The 21,580-nt window shown below is 43.0% G+C and overlaps 1 protein-coding gene across 1 annotated transcript in view; it reads right to left on the reverse strand.

Annotated features, from left to right (window-relative positions):
- The window catches only part of SEC16A (SEC16 homolog A, endoplasmic reticulum export factor), a gene marked incomplete in the record, with an annotated part of 1,997,470 nt that overhangs the window by 1,796,030 nt on the left and 179,860 nt on the right, over positions 1–21,580 (reverse strand).

A 21,580-nucleotide genomic window follows, 5' to 3' on the forward strand; every position in this document is an offset into this window, starting at 1 on the left:
ACGGAGGTATCTTCTGCAACTTTGTCTGATAGGGACATGCAGGTATGCCTCCTTGAGGTCCAACGTTACTAGCCATGCTTCCTTGCCCAACATGGGAAGAAGCTGCTGTAGTGTTAGCATCTTGAATTTGGGTACTTGCAAGTAAGTGTTTAGAATTGAAAGGTCCAGAATTGGTCTCCAGGCATTGTCCATTCTGGGCACTAGAAAGAGTCTTGAGTAAAATCCTTGGCCTTGCTCTCGAGTAGGTACCAGTTGAATTGCTCTCATGTCTATGAGAGCTGTAATTTGTCTTTGTGCCTCTGCCCATTGATTTTTTGGCAGGTTTGGCATTCCTCTTTTCAGTGGCAAGGTGTGAAAATGGAATCTGTATCCTCGTAAAATTATGTCTAGGACCCATTTGTCCTTTGTGACAATGTGCCAGTTGTCTGAAAAAAGTGCAAGTTTTCCTCCCAAGGGGGCTGCCAAGAGAGTGCTGCTTGGCCAGATGAGGTTCAAGTCATTGAGTTTGCCTTCTGGTAGATTGGGACCGGTCTTCTCCTCCCTTCTGTGTTGTAGTGCCCCATTGACGAGGTTTGTACTGGGCTTGTGGTTGTCCTCTGCCCCTTGGGCGTCTGTATTTACCCCCCTCTGTGGTCTGTCTGTAGCTGGAAAGGACCAATTTTTGTTGGCCAGTTTCTGATGAAGGGAGGGGGCTGTACCTGTAGGAAATCTTTGACTGTCTGCATAGATTTTGCCTCATCCTCCATTTTCTTTAAGACTTCTTCTGCTTTAACTCCAAAAAGAACATCCTGCTGTAAGGGAGCATCTAGAAGTTTTGCTTTAACATGATCAGGTAGAGTTTGTTCCTTTAACCAAGCATGCCTACGTATAACAGACCCAGTGACAGATGCCCTGCAAGAGGCCGCCAAAGAATCAAACCCACAGTGTAAGGTATGTTTGCCCACCTGTTTAGTGGCATGCAACAGATCCTGCATTTCTTTCAATTCAGACTGCTGAGGGAGAGTGATCATTTTTTTGCTTTAACTGAGACACTAGAAATTGCTGATACTTAAGCATGTGAAATTGGCAATTGAGTGCCCTCATAGCTAGAGTGGCTGAGGTGTAAACCTTTTTCCCCCACCTGTCTAGTGCTCTGGAATCCCTCTCAGAAGGTACAGGATTTTTAGCCACAGAAGCCTTAGCCCCCTTGGGACCCTGGGAGATAGTCTCTGGGTCAGCAACAGGGCTTTTGTAAAGAAATTTGTGGGAATCAGGCACTTTATAGTATCTGTCAGGCTTAGCCGGAGCAGGAGGTAGAGAATCAGGGTTAGGACTGGATTCTAAGTAAACATCATCCACAATGTCTAACACTGGTGGGATGGCAAGTGGTCTGTGTTGGGGGAGTAAAAGAAACTCTGAGCCTTTTCTTCGAGTCAGAGTAATCCTGACCTTCCCAGTGAAAATGTTCCCTCATAGTGTGTAAAGTTTCCCCAAAGGAGCAGTCTTCAGGAGGAGAGGCTGAGGGAATGGAATCCTCAGCATCAGAATCTTCATAAGGGGAGAAGGAGTAATCTTGGTCCTCAGAGGAGTCTGAAGATATGGACATTTGTTCAGAGGACGCATAATCTTCCTCTTGTCTAGGCCTTTTGTCAGGAGGGGGCTGGGAACCCCTGATTAAAGTGATCAAATCTTCTGCCATTTTGAGCATCTGTTTCTTAGGCATGGGGCCTTGAACAGGGGACTGAAGTGCAGTCTTTTTAGCTTTAATATGAGTCTTCGTCTTAGAGTACGATTTAATGGTGAGCGCCGTCGGTCTGAAAACGCCTATAGAAACCAATGGGGTTTCTGCAGCACCGACATCTTTTTCAGTAATGTCGTCGGTAGGGCCTGAGCTAAATTTCTGCGTCGACCTGGTACATTCCGTCAAAAATTCTGAAGCGGTCTCGGGTTCCAGATCTGCGGTAGTCAGGGGCTGCGTCGGAGCCTCATGGAGGACCGGAGACCGGACCAGCCGAGGCCTGGGCTGTCTGTCCTTATCCTTGCGTTTTTTTGTGCACGCCGGTATTCGGTTGCTCCGACGGCATGGTGTTGTTAAATTTCCTACTGAAGTAGTGTCGTGCAAAATCAAAGCGTCTTTTAATAGTACGCTTATTAAATCTAGCACAAAAACGACTAGTGACGTCGTGGTCTGGGCCTAGGCAAGGTATGCAATAAGAATGAAAATCCTTATGAGGTATTTGTTTCCCACAAGAAATACAATTGTTAACTTTTTCTGACTTCGGTCTGAGGCAAGAAAAGTTTCCCCAACAGGGTACTTAGCTTTATAGAAGACTTCAGTCTGAAATTCGAATTCGAAAATCTCAGTAGTCGGCCAACCGGCACTTGTGAACTGCTTCTGCTTCGGGCACCGCGCGGCAAGAAAGACTAAGAAAATGGCGTCGGTTGCATTAAATATACCCCTGGCGCATTGACGTCGGGGAAGAAGCAACAGCAACCGACGCCGGACCAAGACTTTGGAATTCCAGCCAACTGCGGGACCGCCTAACGACAGGATAACCCAAGTGTTGACTGCAGCAGGGTAACATGATGAACATCATCCCAAGAATTAAATATTCCTCCCCCTTGTTCTGATGAATGGCCTGACTAAAGGCAAATGAAAATGATGTACTTACCATAATGCTAAATCTTATGAAGTCTTGGGTTAATCGGATCAAATAGCAGATTTTTTTTTTTCTTCCAAGAGCTTGGATCCAGGGCTCTGACTCCTCCCCTACCCATAATTCCCTCCATTTTCCCCATTTACCTCTCAGCTCAAGTTTGCCTGAATTTGTAACCAATATATCACCCAAAAGAAACACAGCAACAATAGGCCTAACGAATTGGTCTATCTAAATTATGAAAATGCATAACAGAGAAAGGCCATCTAAAATACAAAACCCATGGTCAAGCCCAACCTGTCAGCCAAGAGACCAAGAGTGACAATTGAGGATGGGGAAAGAGTTGCTGAACCGGATGAAACAAGACAACATGGATGTAGTGTTGTAGTATGTGCATAACTTATCTATTCTACGTTGTCTTGTTCATCCCATTCAACAAATGGGACAAATTCCCAACCTACACGAAACACATGGGTGGTCTCAAGAAAGAATATTCTAGAGTACGTGGAGCCAAAGAACGTACAAGATCTGGACTGTACATCCAGCCTAAAGTACAGCACAAAGGTGTGAAGTATAGACCAAGTAGCTGCAGTTCAAATTTCATCAGGGATAACTAATGCTGCAATGGCAGGGGAGAGAGTCACCATGCTAAATGAACGAGCCTTTGATTTGCCAGGTAAGGCTAATCCCATTTTGTTATAAACAAAGGAAATGGGGTCGGAAAGACACTTGGATAATGTTTCTTTAGAGACTCCTTGTCCAATGTAGCCTTTAAGAAGGGAAAAAATAGTCAAACTTTGACAGACTTCGTATGAAGTGAACAAAATCTAAGTTAGTATAGTGTACATTCCCCTTTGTTAGAGATGCTCAGGAAGAACACTGGTTAAATGACAGTTTAAGATTTGCTTCACTGGCCAATTTTGGAAGGAAATGAGAATTTTTTTTTTTTTTTTTTTTTTTTTTTTAATAACGATAGACTACCTTTGCAAACCACGTATGGAGGTTTACAAGACAGTGCTTGAAAGTCATAAATGATCTTTGCAGATGTGATTACTACCAAAAAAATAATCTTCCAAGCGAAGAATTTTTGGTCCACTGAGGAAGCAGGCTTGAAAGGAGCTAAAGTCAGGGCCTGCAGCATGACAGCACTATCTCAAGGAAGAACTGGATCCCTAATTGGAGATCTTAGGAGAAAAGTTCTCTTCAAAAAGGCTTTGGAAATTTTTAAGGAAGCAATGGAAGTCTGATCATGCCCACATGAAAACTAGAAATGGCTGTAGCTGGACTTTAATAGCTGAGAGACTGGCAACATTGGGAAAACAACTTTGCTAAAAAGTCTAAAACACATGGAAGAGGGGCTGAAAAAGATCCAGAGCTCTGAAACAGGCCCATATTGTAAATCTTTTCCATTTGCTAAAGGAGACATTCCTGGTATTTGTTTTTTGTGAGGATGACAAAATTTGAATGACTGGAGTAGGCAAGCCTGGTATCTCTAGATACTGTTAAAACTGAGATACCCATGGAGTCAGTTTCAAGGTCTTTCTCGGTAAGGCTGACTGGGCAGGTGATGAAGATTATCTGGATGCATGTCCAACACCCATGGAGGATGTAGCAGATGAAGCTATAGAAAAAGGAACCAAACCTACTGGGGTCAAAGCGGGGCAATGAGAATAACCTTGGCCTTGCACCTCCTGGCTTTCTGAAAAAATTCTGTTAGAGGGAAGAGTGAAAATGCATAAAGGAAATCCGGAGGCCAACTGTGGACTACAGTAGCCCTCGGTGACTGTCCCTGTGGAGCAATCAGGGCAAATTATCTTCTGCATTCGTTGTTTAGGTAAGAAGTGAAAAGATCACAACAAGGTTAGTCTCAGAGCCTGAAAATTGGCATCATTACTGACTTGACTGAGGAACTACTCGAGGGGCAGGAAAATACAGTGGATATAAAAAGTTTACACACTCCTGTTAAAATGCCAGGGTTTTGATATACAAAAATGAGACCAAAATAAATCATTTCAAAACTTTTCCCACCTTTAATGTGACCTATAACCTGTACAATTCAATTGAAAAACAAACAAATCTGTTAGGGGGGAAAAATGTAAAAATAAAAAATGCACGATATGCTGGTTGCAAAGAAGCACAAGACAAGCCTGTTTTGTGAAGTTCTAACAAGTAATTCAGGATCAGAAGCACACTGGCTATATTCAGGACTTGATTCCTAGAGATGATCACTTCCATATCACTAAACAACATACCATGTGTTTAGTTTCATAGCCTCCTTCATAATATTTAGCATGTCCTCTGAAAATATATGCCCAAAAGTAGTTAGTTTTACAGCACTCAAACTGTCAGTCTTGGGATAGTCAGGCTGGGGATGCATTAGGGACCCTCTGTTCTGGGTCAAGAAGTGCACACGCTGAGGCAACATTCTTGCCCCAGTCTTGGGTTCTCCCTTCCTCGTATGTGAGCTAAAATAGAGCTTATCTATCATTTTTGGCTTCTCCTCCTTGATCTTCAGCAATAAACAAGGAATCAGGAATACAGGAGAAAAACAGACTGGCTTAACTCCTGTGCTCCAATCTATATGAATGCTTTTAATGCTACAATAACTACTTTTTACACATTTATACGTTTCTTTGTCAATGTACTTGTTCTGTGTGGCTTGGACATTAAATGATCCTATACAGGGCCCTTGCTAGGCTAAATTATACAAGTCCATAGTGAATGAACTAGTTCCTTGAGCTAATCTGAAAGGTACCCCTTAAATGAAATGCACCTGCATCATCAACCACCAGAAAACTTTCTTTATGCAATGCTGAAGTGGAATAGGGTCTTCTGGTGGCTGGAAATGCTATCTTCTGTTATTGCGGTACCACTGCAACTTCGTTCTGCAGTCTTGCCAGTGAGATCAAAATTATGCATGTTGTGATGTAATCCAAAACTCAGAGAAACTCTCTTGCAGTATTAATATTTTTCTCTGGGGATGTCTGAAATTAGTGATAGGGAAGAGTACCTTGTCTTTTGCAGGAAAGGTCTCTACATATGTATCCAAATGTGCTTGACAAAAGACCATCTTTCCTGGGGTCAAGTCTGACTTTAAGAGAAAGAGATCTGCTCTTTGAAAGCATGCTAGGGTAAATTTCAAGGCTTTCTCAATCTCCTCCACAGAATCTATTTGAGTCAGGCAGTCAACAAGTTTGTCCAGAAATAAGCTATTACTAGATCGAGGCACTTACAAAAGCTCCTGGATGCAGCAGACAAACGACAAGGAAGTGTACTGGAAATTATCTCTTTGCTATGATTATAAACTTTGTGTGGGCCCTAGCAATGGGAAAATGTCATTAGTAATCCTTTAGGTCGAAACTGATGAGAAAAACTCAAGGAGATAACAAAAGTATATGGCCTTGAAGGGACAGCATTTTGAACAATCAATATTTGTTTAGTCTTCAAAGGTTCAAAACAGGTCCACAAATGCCCCATTTTCTGGGATCTAACAGCAGCCTCGAGTAAAACCCCAAGCTTTCTTCTGTACTTGGTAGTCTATGGCCCCTGGCCTAGCAGGTCCTTCAGACTGTAGGACCAGAGCCATTTAATCTTTTGACATGCAAGGAGATTTTTTGAAAGGAATAGTCTGGCTAAGTCATTGCTGCACCTTTTGCGGGTTATAACCTTGAGGACCCCCCCACCAAGTTTTTCTTGCCATTCTCAACAGTACTTGGACCTTCACCATATTAGACTTTCCTTTGACTTGCTTATGATAGAAAGACTAGGACATTGATGGGTAATTCCTTTTGAACTTTGGTACCTGGGAGTGAGGGGAAAAAACTGCTTGAATGATTCCACAGTCCTTCCCTTTTACTGCATTCTTAAAGAACACATTCAGAAGGCGTCCAAAAAGTAGTTCCTTTTCCGTGGGGCACCTTTCACATGACCTAGCAAGAACAGTGTCCTCAGCAATGCAGGACTCTGAAAAGCTGATTCTGCTGCTGCTTTGCATATACCACTGGATCATAGGCCCAATTTGTGGTGCGTCTTGCAACCTGGTATTACATATGACAAAAATTCAGAATCTCCCGACTCCTGTCCTCACCTGTGATCCCTTCTGCCTCGGATTTCATCTTATCCAGCAGGGATTTCTGGCAATTAACCACATGGATCTAGAAGCTGAAGGCTCTGAAGGCCAGCAAAAAAGAAATACAACCCCCCAACCAATGCAGTTTAACACTGTAGTCTCCTTGCCAGAAATGAGGAGACAAACTCTGCCGATGAAGCAGACAATAAGGTGCTCTTGATGTTGGTTATAAATAAAGACAGAAGACATGTGTCCCACATATGCCCATTCATCCATCTTTGAATACGGGGTATCAGAATCCTATGTAACAGAAGCTTTTATCTTTTTTTCCTCTTAAAGGTACCTCTGGGATTAATACAGCTGGACATTTGGATTTAAATAAATTCATAAAATCCCAAGCCAGATAGAACAAACTTGTGAAAAAGACTGGGAATGGTGCTGGGCTAAGAATGCACTCGGTTTAGGCAGAGGTTAGCTAGTGGGGAATGCTCTGGAATTCTGAATTTTAGGCCTTGGTCTTTCTATGTGAACCACATTATGGGGTCACACCAAGGGTGGGTGACCAATATACATCTTCACTCTGCCGCGGGGAACCTCCTCTGAAACAAGCAGTGCATGGATACTGCCTCCCAAACTCGCTAATCACACACAGGATACTGCCAGCTGTGGCCTGAGAGAGACTTCAGAGCCAAGAGACATCTTGACAGTTTTGTTCTGGGAAAATATGCTTCGAAACAAAGGAACAGAAGCCTGCACAGTGGTCATATTAAAAGTCTCGTCCAAAGCCAACTTGAAAGTCTGTGACATGCTTTCACAGTATCCAAGTAAACTATTATCAGACTTAGAAAACTGTCTGCACTACTCAGACTGTGTAAGTTTTCCCATTGCTTCTAATGACGTTGCTTACGTTTCTGAGGGAGGTTCTCTGAGGCCTTGGCTGATGCTACAGCAGTAAAGGACAAGGCACACCCTCTCTTGTGAGCTGGGAATTCCTCGACAGATTTCACTCTCCATCTGACTGTCCCCGAGATTAAATCACCATAGTGTAAACAGCTGTTGACTCCGTACTCCAGGCCTCAACAGAACACACAACAAATGTGATTATACTTACAAAGTATCTGCCTGGCACAATCTATGCAGCTTTTACTTTTCAAATACTTAAGAATCAGATTCACTATCAGACACTGACAGTACTATTGTTAACACAATCAAAAACAGAAAAAAATATTCTCTTATGGAGTATTTATATTAATCTGGAAGCAGTCCAAACCACCATACTAATGATACTTAAACATCATGAAACTGCAGTGAGCACTCTGGGAAGAAAGATTTAAAAATTAGGTCAGCTGGCACCCCCCCCCCCCTTAACACTGATGCCATGTTGTTAGAGTGGTAAAGAGTCAGCTGAGGCCACTGCGGAACGGTACAGCTCTGGAAATTGTGCCAGCCATTGTGTTACCTGCACGCTGGGTACCCCACTGGTAAGGTGTGCAAACACTTGAGTATGATTAACACTTAGCCTACATAATAAAGCAGTCACAAAGTAAAGATATGGACAGGTCTCCATGAGCTTAAGGATGCAACAACACAGATTCCAGGTCATCCTGAAAGCATGAAGCGTGGTCTGATTATGCTCAAGATGCAAGACCAGGGGGAAAGATACTCAAAACTAAAGGACTACTCTTGAATGCTGACTGATTAATGTTAATGGCAGCTGTTTAACTTCAAGGGATCAATCTCTTAACTGTATCTCATGATTGCTTTACTTACGCAACTATCATGCAAAGGAAATGTTAACAAAAATCAGTACTTAGCTAGTACACTACACTAGGCCACCTGACGACACTTTTGGGCTAAGTAAACAAAGAGTTGGTTATTTGTCACCTATATCTCAGGAACATCACCACCACCACTTAAGATAAACTAAACTGGTTGTTGTTGTGTCTTTCGGCTTTTCCCGGTTAGGGGTCGCCACAGCGGAACTCCAGTCTGCTAATGATTGGCAGTAGATTTTTACGTGCCGAGTTGCCGGCCCTAACGCACAACCTTCAACGAAGGTACACACATTCACACACACCTCCACACAGAAGACGCTCTAGCTGAGAATCGAACAGGACAACATCTTACTGTGAGGCAACAACGCTACAGCAGCACCACCACCGCAGTCCACTGGTAAACAATAAAAATGTAATGCATGACTTGAGAAAGTGCATGCCTACCAAATACATGCATTCAAAGAATCATGTGTTGAAGAAACCAGCTTTTCAGACACTTCAGTGAAAAGTGAGCAAAACAAAATTTCAAGGACCTTGTGAATAGGACCCAATTTCACAACTACAGGTCTTAGCATAATGCCCGCCCTAGAAAGAGAAAAACTAAGTTATGTACTCATCATAACGTTCCATCTGAGTAGTAGATTTTCATTTGTCTTCAACCTGTGGGTTACGGATCCGTACCGGATCCGACTCGGCCACATATCCAGCATCTGATCCGAGAGCAAAGCTTTTCCCCTTAGCCATAATGCCCCTGTCTCCTTCCTCCCTTAGGAACAAGTTTGCTGCCCAATCCATTACTCACACCCGATCCAACAGGACCTTGTCACTACCAGAAAAACATTTTTTGAGCAAAGAGCAAGACAAAGGACATCCCGAGGGTGTCCAACTTTATATATATATATATATATATATACATACATATATATAAATACATACATACATACATATATATATATATATATATATATATATATGTATATATATATATATACATATGTGTGTATATATATATATATATATATATATATATATATATATATATATATATATATACACACACACTCACACATACATACATATATACACATATACATACACACACACACACATATATATATATATATATATATATATATATATATATATATATATATATATATATCCGCAGAGAGAGAGAGAAACATATATCGATATATCTATATCATAGGTAGGTACTAGGCTATCTGCCCGAAGGCATTTATAAGCCTAGCCAGAATGTGTTGGCTTTCGCCACCCCCTTAGATTAGTTCCCTGTGCCTCTGTCCAGCAGAGCCATTGAAGTGATCCCTGGGGTAAACTTTCTGTTTCCCATCCACTCGTCAAGATTTCTCTTGAAGAGGGTTAGCGAGGAGCCCTGCCCAATGTAGATTGGAATCTTGTTCAGGAGCATGGGAAGTCTCTGGGACAGGAATCTATCCCTCCAGCACATATATATGATATATATATATGATATATATAAATATATATATCTATATATATATATCTATATATATCTATATCTATATATCTATATCTATATCTATCTATATATATATCTATATATATATATATATATATATATATATATATATACACACACACACATATACATACACACATGTATATACACACACACATATATATATATATATATATATATATATATATATATATATATATATATACACACACACACACACACACACACACACACACACACACACACACACGCATACATAGACAGAGAGAGACACACAAAGAGAAAGGGGGGGGGGAGAGAAAGATCTATATAGATATATATCCAACAACAGTTTAGACAAGGCCGGGGGAAGGGGGGGTATGGTTGAAGATAAATGACGAACTACTCAGATGGAATTTATGGTGAGTACATAACTTCTTTATCTGAAGTATTTGTCTTCATTTGTTCTTCAATCTGTGGGACAGAGTCCCCAGCTACTATACATCTAGGAGGGCCTTATGGAAGGATATTCCAGAGCATGGCAGAGCCAAAGGATGCCCTGTTCCTGGATACAATGTCCAATCTATAATGTGAAATGAAGGTATGAGATGAGGACCAAGTAGCTGCAGAATAAATCTTATCCAGCGAAACACTGGACCAAAAATTCGCTGAAGTAGCTATAGATCTAGTAGAATGTGCTTTTAGCTGACCTGGCAGGGAAATCCCCCTGAAAGAATATGCCCGGATAACACACTGGGAAATTCAACGGGCAATAGTAACTTTGGATATTGGTTTCCCTAAAAAGGGTTTCGAATAAGAAACGAAAAGTTGGTCAGATTTATGAAAGGCATTTGTCTTGTGCAAACAGAAATTTAACCGTCTATGCAAATCCAACAAATGCAATTTATATTCTCCCTTATTTTGAAAATTTAGAAAGACAACCAGGAGATTGATCATCTGGTTAATGTTGACCTCTGAAGCTACCTTGGGAAGAAAAGATGGGTCGGTACGCAAAGACACTCTCTCCTTATGGAAAATCATATAAGGGGCCTTGAAATTCCGACACTCTCCTGACAGAAGTAATGGCAACTAAAAATTCAGTCTTCCATGACAAACTTCAAATCCACCAAAGCTGCAGGTTCAAAGGGGGGCGAAACTAAAGCCTGAAGCAGTGATGTAAGATCCCATGGAAGCATAGGATCCTTCACTGGGGCTCTCAGAAGAGAGGTACGTTTAAGGAAGGTCTTGCAAAGCTTAAAAGATCCTAAGGAAGCCCCATTTTCCCTCACATGAAAATTGGAAATTGCAGCCAGCTGAACTTTGACTGTGGAGGAACTGGCGCCTGAAAAATCCCCGATAAGAATTCAAACACGGCAGAAACTGGAGCAGTAAAAGGATCCAATGCATGCTGAGAATTCCATATAGAAAAACGTTTCCACTTGTTATAGTATACCTTCCCGGTGGAAGACTTAAGAGCCACCACCAGAATTCTTTTAAACGGAGATGATCAACCGGAAGTCCTGATAATCATGGGAACTGGAGCAACCATGAGATCCGGAACTGGATCCAACGTCCATGGTGCAGCCACCAGATGAGACCACAGAGAGGGAAACCAGACTTGGTGAGGGTCAGGATGGGACAATGAGGATTACAAAACTCACCAACGTCCGAGCTTTCGGAAGAAACTTTGGTATCAACAGTAGAGGACGATAGGCATACAGAAGACTGGGAGGCCAAGCATGAATCAGAGCGTCTCTCTGGGGGCTTCGCCCCGTGGGGATGCAGATCGAAGAACTCGCTGCATTTCGTGCTGGAAGGAGATGAGAAAAATTTGCAGCAAGGCAGACCCCATTTGTGAAAGATCTGTTCCACTACTGAAGGATTCAGAGACCAGTCGTAAGGCATCAGGATAGATCTGCTGAGCCTGTCAGCAAGAATGGTGGACCATCCTGGAATGTGCGTTGCCACTAGAAACTGGCCGGTGGAGATCGCCCATTCCTACACTCTAATGGCTTCACGACAAAGGAGGCAAGAGCCGGTTCCTCCCCGTCTACTGATGTACTAGACCACTGACATGCCTGTCTGGATAGCAATCGTCCCTAAGGGAAAATGGGCATGGAGAGCCTGCAATGCAATGCAAGAAGCATCACCCTCATCTCCATGACGTTGATAAGCAAACGGATCTCTGATAGGGACCATGTGCCTTGGCTGCCCTTCCCAAGCAATGCCCCCCAACCCAACTGGGAGGTGTCCGAGGTCACCATGGCCTTGGTGAATGAAAGGAGAAAAGGATGTCCCCGGACCAAGTCTGGAGAATGAATTCACCACTGAAGAGAGTCCTTGCACACACTGGAAATTAGAACAGGATGAGACAACGGTAGATCTAACAGGGACCACTGTACGGAAAGAGTCCAATAAAGGATCCTCATGTGAAGATGGACCAAGGGTAGATGATTGGTCATAGCCACCATAGACCCCAACGCCCGTAGTACTACTTCTGCTGTCAGAGACAGAGTTTGAAGAATGCAAAGAACATTCTGCTTCAGACTGTGTATCCTGTCTGGAGTAAGGAAAACTTTTGTCTGGATACTGTCTAACCAAGCCCCAATGAAGTTTAATGTCTGAACTGGGCCTAGAGATGACTTGCTGAGATTGATGATGATGCCTAACCTCTGGGATAGTAAAAGGAAGGAATCCTTCACTTGACAGAGTTGATGTTTGGAAGGGGCAGCGAGGAGCCAATCATCCAGGTAGGGAAAATCTGAATGCCCCGGAGTGTCAGGCGAGCCGCTACTACTGCCATCACTTTGGTGAACACCCAGAGGGCTGTGACGAGACCAAAGGGGAGAGTTCTGAACTGATGATGTTTGTCCCCCAGCCGGAAGCAAAGAAACTTCTGAGAGAGCACCTGTTCATCTTGATATGATAGTACGTATCCTGGAGGTCGATTGAGCACATCCAATCGTTCTCCTGCAGGAAGGGCAGGATAGACTAAAGGATGACCATCCGGAATTTCATCTTGGCCACTGACAGGTTCAAGGTGGATACATCCAGAATTGGTTTTAGGTCCCCCATCTTCTTTGGCACTAAAAAGAACCTGGAATAAATGCCTACTCCGGACTGGTCTTGGGGGGACGTGTTGGATGACCCATTTTTCTAGCAGCTTTGCTATTTCCAGTGCTGCATCCTGCCGGTGAGCAGGTGGAACGTCCGGGAGGTTTTTCGGTGGTAGAGGTGGCTTGAGGGATGGGATTGAATAACCACAGGATATAATCTGCAACACTCAACGATCTGTTGTGATGGACTCCTACTCCGTTAGGTGTAGCAATAAAGTACAGTCGTGTACACTTACCATAAATGTAGATGTTCAAGTGTATTCACTATTACACTCATCACATTTAGGTTATATGCTTGCAGGTAGCCCTCAGTCGGCCTGATTATCAAAGTCTTGGGCTCTGCGTTGGTTGCGGTCTCATCTTCCATGACATCAGGTAGTCAGGGGTATAAAGCATGCAGCTGATGCCATTACATCAGTTTTTCTTGCCCCAGATGTCAGGTGCCCCCATAATGGGAAGCAATTACATACGAGGTTACACCTCCAACAAAAAGCAAATACACCAGAAAGATTTAAGCATAGTAAACAAGAATAGAGGTATAGTCAATAGAAGTCAGGGGGCTGGAGGGAGGGTAACCAGGAATGCAACAGTGAATACACTCGAACATCTATATGGTAAGTGTACAGAACTGTACTATGTTTTTCATGTTTCACTGTTGCAGTCATCACATCTGGGTAGATCCCCAAAGCTAAGGTTGGGAGGAGGCAATTATACAGCATTAGGACCAGCTATGAGGCCTTGCAAGATTGCAGTGGCAAAGCCAGTTCTGGATTTAGAAAAAATTGGCAAGTGGTAATGCTTGGTGAAGGTAGGCACAGAACTCCAGGTAGCAGCTTCTAGGATGCCCATGGTAGGGACACCTCTGAGAAAGGCTGTAGAGGTAGATGCAGCCCTGGTGGAATGAGGTCTTATCCCCTGTGGGGTAGGTTTCCATGGTGCTTATAGCAGAAATGAAAGCAATGGCCTATCCACTTAGAAATGGTTGGCTTAGAAATGGCCTTCCCCTCTGCCCCTGCAGTAAATGCAACCAGCAGCTGTTCAGATTTCCTAAGAGATTTAGTCCTGTCCGAGTAAAATCTAAGTTGTCTGTGCACGTCCAAGGAGTGCAGTATTCGTTCCCCTTTGTTCTGTGGATTAGAAAAGAAGGTTGTCAAATGAATGGACTGATTAAGGGCCACAGTGGATACCACCTTGGGCATAAAGAAAGTATTGGTCCTGAGGGACACCCTGTCCTCATAAAAGAAAGGCTCCACTGCCATGAGGGCCTGTAATTCAGATACTCTTCTTGCTGAAGTGATGGCTAGAAAGAAGGCTGTTTTCCAAGAAAGGAATTTCAACTTTGCATTTGCAGCTGGCTCAAAGGAAGGCAGAGTGAGCTTTTCCAATACAAAGTTAAGGTCCCACGCTGGAGTAGGGGCTCTCCGGGGTGATCTTAGGTTTTTGGCCCCTCTGAGGAATTGCTTTAGAAGCGGATGAGAGAAAAGGGGTGGCTCTGTATTATAATGTAATGAAATGGCTGAGGCATGAATTTTAATGGAAGAAAATAAAAGGCTCTTGTGAAGCATCTCAGTCAAGTTATTGAAGAATATGAGGTAATTGGGCACTGTTGTGCCCATCCCCTGAGTTTGGATCCAGGAACAGAATCTTTTCCATTTTTCAGCATAGGATTTTCTAGTAATAGGCCTCCTTGCTTCTAGAATGGCATCCATCACTTGCTTACTGAGGGATGATAATGGAAAGATCAGGTAATTAGCCAGGCTGCAAGGTTCAGAGTTTGAAGCTGTGGGTGCAGAATCTGGCCCTCCTGCTGGGACAGCAAGGCAGGGGTCTGGGGCAGGTGCCATGGTTCCAGCAGTGACACACTGCACAAAAGGGGGTACCAGTGTTGGCGTGGTCAGTCTGGTGCAATCAGTATGGTCCTTGGTTTGTTCTGTTTGATCTTTAGTAGCACTTTGGAGAGGAGAGGCAGAGGGGGAAAGGCATAAACTGATAAGTGAAGGACAGGGCATCCACTTTCCAAGTTGTCTGTGGGGAGTCCTTGTGCAGAATTTGTCCAATTGGTAGCTCTGAGGGGAGGCAAACAGGTCTATCTCTGGGCTCCCCCATTTGTTTCTCAACATGTTGAATATCTTTGGTTCCAGTTTCCACTCGTGTGGGTCCATGAGATTTCTGCTTAAGTCGTCTGCCAGTGTATTTAGCTTGCCTGGCAGGAACGGAGCTTGTAGTCGCACTTGGTAGCTCAAGGCTGTGTTCCACAGAGCCATGGCTAGTCTGCAGAGAGGGTATGAGTGGGTTCCCCCCTGCTTGTTTATGTACCACATAACCGTGGTGTTGTCCATCTTTACCAATAATTGTCCTGGAAGAATGTGGTCCTTGAACGCCGTCAGAGCATTTGACTCGGGTTCCATTTGCCCTGAATGCACCGCCCTGCCAAGTGAATCCCCTATGCATAGTGTGATGCGTCTGTTAGGGTTTAGGTGGCAGGGGGTAGAGTGAATGGCAGTCCCTTGTTTAGGTGGCAGGCCTCTGCCCTCCAAAGAACTCTATCTTTAGACAAGGTATGATAAGAATAATTGATTCTAGGTCCTGAGAATGTTGACATTATAGGCTTTTTAGATACCATTGTAGTTTCCTCATATGCAATCTCGCATATGGAATTAGTAGAATGCAAGAGGCCATGAACCCCAGGGCTTGCAGTATTTTCCTTGCAGACAGCTGGGTCTTTGTGGCCAGTAGTTTGAAGTAGGTTGTCAAATGAGTTTGCTTTTCTGGCATGAGATAAGGCATCTGGGAAGTTGTGTTCAAGCTTGCTCCCAGTAATATAATTTGTTGACCAGGTACCAGATGTGATTTATTTTTGTTTATGGTGTACCCCAGACAAGTTAGAACCCTTTTTACAAAGGCCAGATGATTCAAAAGTATGTCCTGGCTTTCTGCCTGAATTAGACAATCGTCCAGGTATGGGTATATTTGAATATTTCTTTGCCTGAAAAATGCAATAACTGGAGCTAGACACTTTGTGAATATCCTGGGCGCAGTAGATAAGCCAAAGGGCAGTGCAGAGAACTGATAGTGCTTGAGGCCTGCTTTGAAGCGTAGGTATCTTCTGCAAGATTCCCTGAATGGGATGAGCAGGTATGCTTCTTTTAAATCTAGTGTTGCCAACCAAGCATCTTTGCCTAGCATAGGAAGTAATTGGTGAAGAGTTAGCATCTTGAATTTTGGAATCTCCAAAAAGGTGTTTAGAGTAGGCAGGTCCAGGATAGGATGCCATGAATCGTCTTTTCTGGGTACCAGGAAAAGTCTTGAGTAGAAACATTATCCCTTTACCTCTTCTGGTACCATGCTTAAGAGAGAAAGTACTTGTTTTGGGGTCTCTGCCCACTGATTTGTGGGTAGGTCCGGCCACCCACTTGGTATTGGCAACATGTGAAAGTGAAATCTGTATCCCTGGGACACTATATTTAAAACCCATTTGTCCTGGGTAATGAGTTCCCAATTCTTTGCATGAAGATCAATCTTTCCCCCCAAAGGGGCAGTCAGTTGATAAGTGCTTGGATACTTTAAAAGGAAGTCACTGACACAGTTTACCATAGGGGGGAGTCTTATTATTCCCAGACTTGGAAGTGGAGGCTCCCCACTGCTTAGTTCTGCGAGTCCCCTGGGACTGAAAACTGGGGTTTTTGCTGTGTCTGGGTTTGGCCTGAGAAGACCTGGAAGGAGCAGGAAAGGACCAATTCTTAGAGGGCCAGTGCCTACTAAATCTAGGAGGCTGAACTTGTAAAAAATCTAACAGTTTGCAGAGATTTAGCTTTATCTTCCACCTTTTTAAGAACTTCCTCAGCCTTGTTGCCATACAGGCGGTCCTGATTTAAAGGAGCATCCAACAATTTAGCTTTAACATGATCAGGCAAAGATTGCTCCTTAAGCCAAGCATGCCTTCTGAGCACTGACCCAGTAACAGCAGCCCTGCAAGAGGCCTCTAATGAATCAAAACCACATTGCAAAGTATGCTTCCCAACTTGTTCGGCAATATGCATTAAATCCTGCAATTCTTTATTTTCCACACAGTCAGGAATCAACATTATTTTCTGTTTAAGCAGTCCCATAACATGTTGCTGATATTTTAACATATGAAGCTGGCAGTTTAAAGCCCTAATGGCCAAGGGTGCAGAAGTGTAAACCTTACCCAATCTATCCAGCACCCTGGAGTCTCTATCAGAAGGGGTAGGATTTTTAGCAGTAGAAGCCTTAATGCCCTTGGGCCCCTGTGAAATAGTCTCTGGATTTGCAATAGGATTTTTGAAAAGGAACTTGTGGGACTCAGGGACCATGTAGTATCGGTCAGGTTTTCTGGGAGCAGGAGGCAGGGAATCAGGGGCCGAACTAGATTCCGAGAAAGCATCAACAATGTCTAGTACAGGAGGAATAGTTAAAGGCATATGCTGAGGTAGGAGAAGGAAATCCCTAAGCCTCTTTTTTAAATCAGGCAAATCCGGGCTTTCCCAGTGGAAATGTAAGGTTTCCCCAAAAGAAAAATCCTCAGGAGGGAAAGCAGAGGGAATGGAGTCCTCTGCATCAGAATCCTCATAAGTAGGTAGGTAAGGGCAAATCCAGGTCATCAGAAGAGTCAGAAAAAACAGAATCCTGATCAGAAGATTCATAATCAACTTGAGTCCTAGGCCTCTTAGAAGGTGGGGGGGGAGGTTGGCTACCCCTAATAAGAGTTATTAGATCTTCAGCCATTCTAATTTGTTTTTTAGGCCTAGAGGCCTGAGCATGTGGCCTGGGTGTTGTTTTTTTAGACATGGATCGAGATTTAGGCCTAAGTAAAGAAGGAGGCGTCGGTTTAATATGCTAGTCCATAGGCCTGAACACATCCTCAGAAGCCGGTGCCTGCACAGTGGCTCTGGACCCATCCAAGGTAGAGACATCCGTGGGTTCCATAGTTGAAGCATCTCACGGCACACGGCATACCGGACTCCGAATGGGTCTCAGTAGAGGCCTGCGAATCAGAAGCAGCTGGTATCAGGGGCTGCGAAAGCGCCTCACTGAGTACTGGCGAACTGGCGACTGGCTTAGGAGAAGCGTCATCGGCAGTTTTGGACCTCGGCAGCCTGTCTCTGTCTTTATTTTTTTGTTTTTTCGGAATCCTGGTAGCCAGATGGCTAACTGATGACATTTCTGGATAATTAAACGGAGAACCAAAATATTTAGAGATGAAAATAGACAGACGACGGATAGTGCGCTGACTAAAAGCACAAAACCGACAACAAGGTATGTCGTGGTCAGGGCCTAGGCAAGGAGTACAGCACGAATGAAAATATTTATGAGATATTTGCTTTCCTCAAGTAATGCAATTATTAACTTTTACTGACACCGGTAAGGAGCAAGAAAAAGTTTCCCCAACGAGGTACTTAGCTTTAGTTGAGGACTTCGGTTCTGAAACTTGAAAACGAAAATTTCAGGAGTCGGCCGGCACTTGTGAACTGCTTCTGCTTCAGGCACCACATGGCAAGAAAGACTGATGTAATGGCGTCGGCTGCATGTTTTATAACCCTGACGACCTGACGTCATGGAAGAAGGGACAGTAACCGACGCAGGACCCAAGGCTTTGTTAATCAGGCCAACTAAGGGCTACCTGCAAGCAGATAACCCAAATGTAATGACTGCAACAGAGAAACACGAAGAACATCAGAGAAAACTTAAATCAACAGTGAGGAAGTATTCCATAGCAGACCCCAGAAAAACAAAATCTTGCGAGTCTTGAGTACTTTCGCACTCTGTATTATATAACAGACAATTCCAAAGGTGCTAGTATACTGCAATAAATATCCTTACAGAGGATGTAAACAGTTTTTTCTTGCACCTCCCTGAAGTCACATTTTACAAAGTATTTAAACTTGAGCTTCAATACTCTCTATCAGATACTCGCAAGTAGAATTCACTGCATTAAAACTTTGTACTCTTTCTCTTACGTGTTTTCTACGATTTCTCACAAATTAGATTGCATTCAAAGGAGTTATCACTGTAGTGCGAGTAATGCCTCATTGTGAGCTCTGACAGCCCTACAGCAATTAAGGTACTGAGAGACACAAGAGTCACAATGACCAAAGGTCCATTAGTGACTCACCTGCAAGTCTCTTAACTGAACACAATGCAGTTAAAACAACTGTAATGAGTGCTTCCACAAAGCAAGGACCTGCGGGCACTCATCTGTAAGAGAGAGAAAGTGAGCGAGCCTTGCAGTACTTCCCTGCACTATCAGACGCGGTGCTACCACAGACAGTAATAGGTGTATACCATCCAGCCACCATGTTGTCTTCACTTCTTTGCACAAAACAGCATAGTACAGAGTCTCTCTGAATTTTTCTACTGTGTTATTTTGATCACTATACATTTCCATGGCATTTACAGCAGATGTGTTCCTAGCCTATCACATCTGCATGCAATGATTCCCAACAAGACTGTCACACAGCTACTTACCACAGACTCCACAGTGCCCTACAGTAGTCTTTGAATCATTCCCTCAAAGATTTATTTATTTTATTTATTTTACATTTGTTGACCGGGCTAGTCTAGCTGGATTAATGTCCATTTTCAGTAGAGGCCCGGGGAGAAAAGCTCCACAGTAAGACATCATTTTACAAACATAGTTGTACAGAGGGTGTATTTAACAGACAGACTGTAGTACATAACATTTTCATAAAAGTCTAAAACTACTAGTAGCATCAACAGGAAAAAGTACATTAGATTATTCTTTTAAACATCCATCCATCATAGTGGTATTGAGAATCCAAGATTAGATGAGAAGTAAAGAAACAGTAAGAGAATATCTTGTTATAGATAGCAGGAGAAAGGAAAAGGCATGGAACAAAAAAGGATTAGTCAGGGTTAGAACAAGGGCAGAGCCACTGGGAATAAAGCCATGATTTTATATGCTTCTTGAAAGTAGGTAAAGAGGTAAGAGACATAAGTTCACTTGGAAGTTTGTTCCAGATGGGTGCAGTACAGTTGGAGAACAGACTATCCCCAGCTTTGTTGCTGGATTTGTTGGAGGCAGCTAGTAGTTTGGTAGCAGAGCATAGGGAAGAGATGTTTTTATATGGGGTAATAAGGGAACAGAGTATAGTGGTATTAGTGGGCTGATGAAAGATTTTGTGGGTAATGGTCAGTAGAAGTCGTATATGATTTTGTAGTTCTAGCCAACCTAGCTGTTTGAGGTTAGAGCAATGGTGGGTACGAAATGGGGCTCCTGTTGCAAATCTGGCTATGTTATGGTAAGCTGTTGCTAGTTTGTTGAGGTTACTTTTAGTTAGGTTTGTATAGATTGGAGAGGCATAAAATAGGGTAGAGAGTAGGTGGGTTTGTGCTAAAGTACTTCTGGCTGAGGGAGTGAGGAAGGGTTTAAGTCTGTAGAGAGATCCAAGTTTTCTATTGATTGATTTGATAGTTAAGTTAATATGGGAATCAAAGTTGAGGTTGTGGTCTATTGTGACACCAAGAAGTTTGGTTGTAGGATCAGGGGATATTATGGTGCCATTGTTAGAGGATATATTGAAGGAGAGAGAGAGAGGATGACTTATGTGATGGAGCGAATAGTAATAGTTTAGTCTTTTTTGGATTCAGTACGAGGCAATATTGTTGGAACCAGTTTTCGGCTGCTGTGAAAGCTTTTTGAGTGATATTTTGAAGGTCATTTATGGAAGAAGCTGAGCATATGAGTGTTGAATCATCGGCATACTGAATACAGATTGATTGAGGAAGGGACTTATTTAGGTTGTTTATGAAAATAGAAAAGAGGAGAGGTCCAAGTATTGAGCCTTGTGGTACGCCTATTTTGATAGGAAGAAGAGATGATAAGTGATTTTCCCATAGCACTGCTTGTTGTCTATTATTTAAGTAGGAATAGAACCACTGGACAGCCTGAGAGTCCAAAGCAAGAGATTTCAAGATGCTATGTCAGAGAGTGTGGTTGACCATATCAAAGGCTTTAGAGAGGTCTAAGAATACAGCAGAGGACAGTAAGTTGTTACTCTGATTTCTATTAATATGGTCAGTGAAAGACAAGAGCGCAGTAGTAGTACTGTGATAAGGTCTAAAACAATGTTGACTGTCTGCTAGGAGATTGTTTTGGAGGAGGTGATTAAGTAACTGCCTATGTATACATCTTTCCATGATTTTTGCTAAAGGGGAAAGTAAGGCTATGGGACGGAAGTTAGAGAGGTCATTTAAGTTACCACCCTTATGTAATGGGATGATATGAGAGACTTTCCAAAGGATTGGGATACAGCCTTCTGTTATGGTACGATTGATTAAAATAGAGACAGGGAAGGCCAGTGGTTTGGCTGCAATCTGTAGGTATTCGGCTGGAATGAGGTCAGCTGAAGGGGTACAAGGTTTTAGCTTGGTAAGTAATTTATGAATGAGATCTGTTGAGACTGGTTGTAGTTTAAATGAGGGGGGATTATTGTTTAGGGAGTTGGGTGCTTGCGTGGATGGTGGGG

The sequence above is a fragment of the Protopterus annectens genome, chromosome 16.part0, assembly GCF_019279795.1.
Source record: "Protopterus annectens isolate FY-2018-M chromosome 16.part0, PAN1.0, whole genome shotgun sequence".
NCBI classification, from domain to species: Eukaryota; Metazoa; Chordata; order Ceratodontiformes; family Protopteridae; genus Protopterus; species Protopterus annectens.